Source organism: Arvicola amphibius, chromosome 9 (genome assembly GCF_903992535.2).
Source record: "Arvicola amphibius chromosome 9, mArvAmp1.2, whole genome shotgun sequence".
NCBI classification, from domain to species: Eukaryota; Metazoa; Chordata; class Mammalia; order Rodentia; family Cricetidae; genus Arvicola; species Arvicola amphibius.
Window position 1 is genome coordinate 55,297,285 of NC_052055.2, and position 6,490 is coordinate 55,303,774.

The following is a 6,490-nucleotide window of genomic DNA, read 5'->3' on the forward strand; positions in this document are numbered from 1 at the left end:
ATTGCAATGTCTGTTCTCTTGGTGGACCTTTTTTTATGAGTATGGAGTGTCCTAACCTCTCTTCTTATTAGCTTTTGTTTGAAGTCTGTTTTGTCAGATGTTAAAATGGCTACACCAGCTTGCTCCTTAGGTCCACTTGCCTGGAATATCTTTTTCTATCCTTTTCCCCTGAGACGATGCCTATCTTTGATGTTTAGGTTTCTTTTTGGTTGTAACAGTTTCTTGATTCAAAAAACAGCAGATGGGGCCTGTTTTTGCATTCCATCTGTTAGCCTGTGTCTTTTCATTGGGACACTGAGACCGCTGATGTTGAGAAACATCACTGACCAATGATTGTTGCTTCTGGCATTTTTGTTTTTATTTTTGTTTTGTTTGTATGAATGTGTGTGTGTGTGTGTGTGTGTGTGTGAGAGAGAGAGAGAGAGAGAGAGAGAGAGAGAGAGAGAGAGAGAGAGAGAGAGGAGGGGTGAGGGATGGACGGAGAGAGAGAGTCCCTTCTTTTGACTTTGCTGGTCTAAGATTGTTTATTTCCTGTGTTTTCTTGCATATAATTAACCTTTTTAGATTGGAGCTTGTCTTCTGTGGGCTGGATTTGTAGGTAGATATGACTCAAGTTTGGTTTTATTATGGACCGTCTTGTTTTCCCCATCTATTGTGATTCAATGTTTTGCTGGGAATAGCAATCCGGGCTAACATCTGTGGTCTCTTAAGAGTCTGCAGCACGTCTTCCAGACCCTTTTGCCTTTTAGAGTCTCTACTGAGAAGTCAGGAGTTATTCTAATAGGTCTGCTTTTCTATGTTACTGTGTCTTTTTCCCTTGTGGTTTTTAATATTTATTCTTTGTTCTGCACGTTTAGTGTTTTAATTATCATGTGGAGCAGGGACTTGCTTTTCTGATTCGGTCTATTTGGTGTTCTGTGTGCTTCTTGTACTTTGATGGACACTCCTTCTTTAGGTTACAGAAATTTTCTTCTATGATTTTGTTGAATTGTTTTCAGTGCCTTTGAGCTGGGTTTCTTCTTCTTCCTCTATGCTTATTATTCTTAGATTTGGTCTTTTCATAGTGTCCCTGATTTCCTGAATGTTTTGTGCCCAGAGACTTTATATTTAACATTGGGGGAAGGGGTCAGAGGTGTTCCCTTCTCTAATTGTGTCCTCAATTCCTGAGGCTTTCTCCTCCATCTCTTGTATTCTGTTGGGGAGGCTGCCTCTGTGGTTCATGCTCAGGTTTCCAAAGTTTTCATTTTAGATTTTCCTCAGTTTAGTTTTTCTTCTTTGACTCCATTTCTGCTTTTAGGTCTTGAACTATTTTATTCATTTCCTTCAGCTGTTTGTATTTTCACAGATTCTGTAAGATATTTATTCTTTTCCTCTTTAGAGACTTCTATCATATTAATAAAGGCTATTTCAAGGTCTTTGTCTTGTGCTTCAGCTATGTTGCAATTCTCAAGGTTTGCCGTGGTAGAGTTGCTGGGCTCTAGTGGGGACATATTTTCCTGCCTACAGTTGATTGTGTTTTTATGCTGGCACGTAGGCATCTGCGTTTGGGAAGACTGTAAATCTAGGTGTTGATTTCTGGTCTTGTCTTTGTTGGGTGGGTGTTTTGTTCCTTGGTTTCTGTTGTCCTTTCTGGTTCTTAGGAGAGTGTGGTGATTGTGTGTTGTCCTGTAGAAAGTTCTTTTGGGATCTTGATAGGCGTGACCACTAGGTTCTAGGTAAAATGTGTTTCTAGGTATTGGGAGCTGACACTTAGGAATAGGGATGGGCCGGGGTGCAGAGGAGGTCTGCAGGAGAGAGGAAAGCAGGATGTTCCCCCAGGATCTGTTTAGTACCTTAGGGATGGGGAGCAGAGAGTGAGGAGAGGTCACACAGAGGCAGGCTACAGAGCTGAGGATGAGACTGGGGGATTGGATTTAGAGAGCAGAGGGAGAAGCAAAGATCTGCAATTAGCCTGCCTCCTTACCTGGTTTGAGGGGACTGCAGGTTCCCAGCTGCCTGGTAGCCTGCTGGAGTTGGGGGCTGGGATGAAGCAGTAAGTGGAGAAGACAGAAGTTAGAAGGGGAAGATCTGTGTGATCCACTAGAGATGGGGCCAGGGGGAAGGGAGGCCTCAGCAGGTGGCCTGCTGCAGACTGAGGCTCAGACTAGGAGGGTAGATTTGGAGAGAGGAGCAGTAAGGCAAGATCTGCTATTAGCCTAGTGCTTCTCTGGTCATAGTGGCCTATGGGTTACTAGGGAGTGCCTGCTGGATCTGGGGTAAAGCAATGAGTGCCTGGAGGGCTGGTAGGAGGGGACGCTTGTGGGGTCCACTTTAGAAGGAGACAAGTGGGGAAGGAAAGCTGCAAGTGTTCTGCTGCAGAACTTGGGGTGAGACCAGAATTCGGAATTAGTTTTGGAGGAGCTGAAGGAGGAGCGAAGACCTGCAGATAGTAGTATTTGCTGATCTTTAAGTTACCAAATGTGCTTCCTTGTGGGTGACAGTCCTTAATGCCACAGAGTTGCATTTGTTCATTGAGTATCTTGCTCTTTCTCTTCCTAATGTTGACCACACAGTATAATTATAGGATTAGTGTGGGGAGAGTTCCTGGAATCAGTCAGAGTGAGTCAGAGCCTGGTGGGGAGAATTTAATATTAGGTTTGCGTGCTAGTGAGCCCCAAGAGAAACAGATGCCAAATGTGTGAGGATTTTACTAGAAAGATTCTCTAGGTTTTAGAAGAAACTGGGGCTGGCTGGAAGAATGGTCAGAATCGTAGGGAACAATGAGAGGCAAGAAGTTGGGGTGGAGCATTTAAATCCTAGAGCAAGGGAGCTTGTAAGTCAAAGACTGAAGGCAGACCCTTCTTCCTTCCTCCCATCTCTTTCCTTTCTGCCTTCCTTCTTTCTTCCGGCCTCCCTTCTTCCCTTCACAGAAACTACGTACACATTTTCATCATGCTTAGTGTCACACCTCCTGCTGGGAACAACCCAGAGAAACATGGCTGTAGATGGAAGGCTTTTGCTCCATTTTGCCGGGTCTCACTGGACCAGTTTCTGTCTGCTCACTAGGCCCTGCTAGTTCCCACAGCCCCTCATGAAACAACCACGCTGAGGATTATTATCAGTTACGACTGTCTGGCCACTGTCTTAGGCTTCTTACTGGCTAGCGCTAACTATTACATCAACCCATTTCTGCTCCTCTGTGTACTGCCGCGAGGCTGTGGCCCACCAGTGCAGCATGTTCACTAGGAAATCTACCACAGTCCGGTTTTTCCAACCTGACGTCAGGGCTAAACTTTGGGAACTAAAGTGGCCCTCTGCTGCTCTGAAAAGTATTCGCTCAAAGCAATGCTTACAAGCAGCAGGAATCATGAGATTATTGTTTATTTTCGTATCCCATCTATATTGTGATATTTAGGTTTTCCTGAAAATTCCCAAGCATCAAAAATATCGTCAGGTAAACCGCCACATTTGATAACTTCTTAACCTCTTAAATTTGCATCTCCTGCAAATGAAACAGTAGTGGAACCCAAGCCTACTACATTTTCTGAAAAACCATTTTTAATTGGCTTATTCGCTCCGCAGAACGGTCTCTGGTGCTCTCCAAACGGGATTTCATAAGGCAAAATTCATTTCCCGCCACACTCACTTTCACACACAGAAGCTTTCTCACCATTTAGTGTTTGGAAATGGAACAATCTCTTGACTTTTAAATTTCTCTCTTCCTTTCTTCAACAGTATAGCTGTGAAATCTCCTTCTTCTTTACCTGTAATAATTTTGTAACTACTTGATCTCTTTCTTATGTAGGCACAATATAGAGGAATAAGTTCCTGTAGAAATACCACATCTGGACTGTACTAGGCCTCGGATTTGAGGGATATCGGAGGTTGGTGTGGCCATGCAGGGCCGTTCTCTGGTGGTTCAAAGTAGGTACTCAGCACTTTTCCCATCTGCCAGTTGTTCTTGGGCAGGAAGGTGTGGGCCATCGTGGTATCTCATTTTACCACTAATGGAAACCCCATGCACTGAAGCCACTGCCCACTGCCTCTTCGTGCTGGCGCCTCTGCTGGCTCCACTGTATCTGCATCGCTCCCAGATGCCTTAACCGTAGCAATCTACTTCAGGGGCGATAATAAACATCCAAGAAACTCCACATGGAGTTTACTTTCTTTGTGGCAAAAGTAAGCCCCCGGGTGTGAAAAATGCCCTTGCCTCGACTGCTGACAATCTGCTGTCCTAATTGGACAAGCAGAACACAAAAGAAAGTGACTGCCAAACATTGTCAAGACAAGAAGGGACAGACCTTCAGAATATCCTGCTTCACAGAAAAGTCTGTCGCATATGCTAGGCCTGTCAGCAGAAGATGGATGCCCCAACATTGCAGAGGAACTTGGGTGTCTGTCTGGGCAGCCAGCTGTTTCTGTCATTACTCACATTTTTTTGGAAGTTGCTTGCTTTTACTTCCTGCTTACGTGGTTAATATTTCCTTCTTGAGTCTCTGAGGAAGTTGAAGACAAGACAGTTATAGTTTTCCTTGTTTACCTGACAGAGAAAACAAATTATGATAGAAAGTAATAATAATAAATTGAAATAAGTAAAATAATAAGAAAAATAATAATAAATAATTGTAGTGAGGAGCTGCGGGTAGGCATGCTTTTCATCCCGCCCGACTCCTGCATGGTTAGCTTTACACCCGAAATAATTACAGGGAAACTGTATTATTTTAAATACTGCCTGGCCCATTATTTTCAGCCTCTTATTTACATCTTGACTAACCCATATCTAATAATGTATGTAACACCACGAGCGGTGTCTTACCAGGAAAGTTTCAGCATGTCTGGCCTGGCGGCTGGCTTCATTGCATCTCGTATCTCTCTGAGGAGAGGCCCGGGGGTCTGCCTAACTTAGGAGAGGTGTGGCATCTAACTGAGCCATCTACCTCACTTCCTTCTTCCCGTTCTGTCTACTCCGCCCACCTAAGGGCTGGCCAATCAAATGGGCCAGGCAGTTTCTTTATTAGCCAATGAGAGTCCTCCATCAAATAATTTTAAAATAATAAGTAATAATAATGGAAAGTAATAATAAACTGAAATAAGTAAAATAATAATGAATAATAAATTTAAAATAAGTAAAAATTATAATAGAAAGCACAAGACTCTGAACTCACCAAGATAAGATAGAGTATTTTCTCTGAATTTGTCAAATGCAAATGCACCAGATATTATTGATATACTTACTGCCTGTATATATTGTATAGTTATTATACTTACTGTATATAGTTTTTCTTATATTAGTTATAGCCTTCTTTTTAATTTTAGACAAAAATGGAAATTATAGTGATATTTTATTTATGTTTTATTTATTGATTGATTGAAAAAGGGTTACTCTGTAGCTTTGGAGCCTGACCTGGAACTAGCTTTTGTAGACCAGGCTGGTCTCGAACTCACAGAGATCTGCCTGCCTCTGCCTCCTAAGTGCTGGGAGTAAAAGCATGTGCCACCACCGCCCAGCTTTATTTATGTTTTAATAAATAAAGTTTGCCTAAAGATCAGAAGGGCAATGCTAAGCCATTAGAGGTCAGACAGTGGTGGCACACACCTTTACATGGCCTCAGCACTTACCATGGTAGGTTTCAGTGCCATTCCATTGGGTGGCAACTGGGACCTTGGTGATTAAGCTCCAAAAAGCAAGAAGCAATGAGACGAACTTGTGTGTGTGTGTGTGTGTGTGTGTGTGTGTGTGTGTATGTGTGTGACCCAGATCAAATAAGGGAGAAAGAGGAGACAAGCAGCCATGTTTGTGACGAGTTTTGTCTGCTTACAGTGTTAGAGATGCTGTAGGAACCAGGGAAGTCTGTTCTGTCTGTCAGAGACTCGCCAGTAGGCTTGCGTCGTGCAGGACTCAGGAGCCTGCCTGCCTATTTAAACTTGGTTCTGATGCAAGAACACATTTGTTCAGTTCTTGCATTGAATAGACATTTCAAATGATCATTATTCAATTGTTATTCATGGTCCGACATGGAACACTGTGCTGTTGGATGATGCTCTCAGTGCCATTTACAGGGCCAAAGCCAGAGAGGCTTCCTGGTGAGGACTAATGATTGGATGGTAATTTTGGATGGAGTTTCTAACCTATTTGGGCTCGGTTCCCTCATCCTTAAGACAGGATAAACATTTCTCACTAAGGAGTTAGAGGAACAATTGATGAGCTAATTATAAAACATTTTGCCCGAAGACCAACCACACAGGGCTGGATAATAAAGGATGCTCTGTAGCTGCAAAATCTTGTGGAAGCTGATCAGAGGCCCCGTGAGTGACGTTAATTTGTGAGTTAACATTTCTGTTTGGTTCTGTTTCCTCTCCTTGCTGGGTGGTGCTGCGAGGGGGCTGTAGATCAGAAGCCAGGGAACAGGGGTGGGCTGCCTGTGCAGTCGGCATTTTGAAAGGCAGTGGGAAGACAGAAGGAAAGAAGCAGACTTTTCATTCAAGGAGTGGGGAGGAAGGGGTAGGAAAG

At 43.4% G+C, this 6,490-nt stretch overlaps 1 pseudogene; it reads right to left on the reverse strand.

The window, feature by feature from the left end:
- Positions 1-3,157: 3,157 nt before the first annotated feature.
- LOC119822730 lies at positions 3,158-5,619 on the reverse strand (annotated as a pseudogene).
- Between the last annotated feature and the right edge of the window lie 871 nt (positions 5,620-6,490).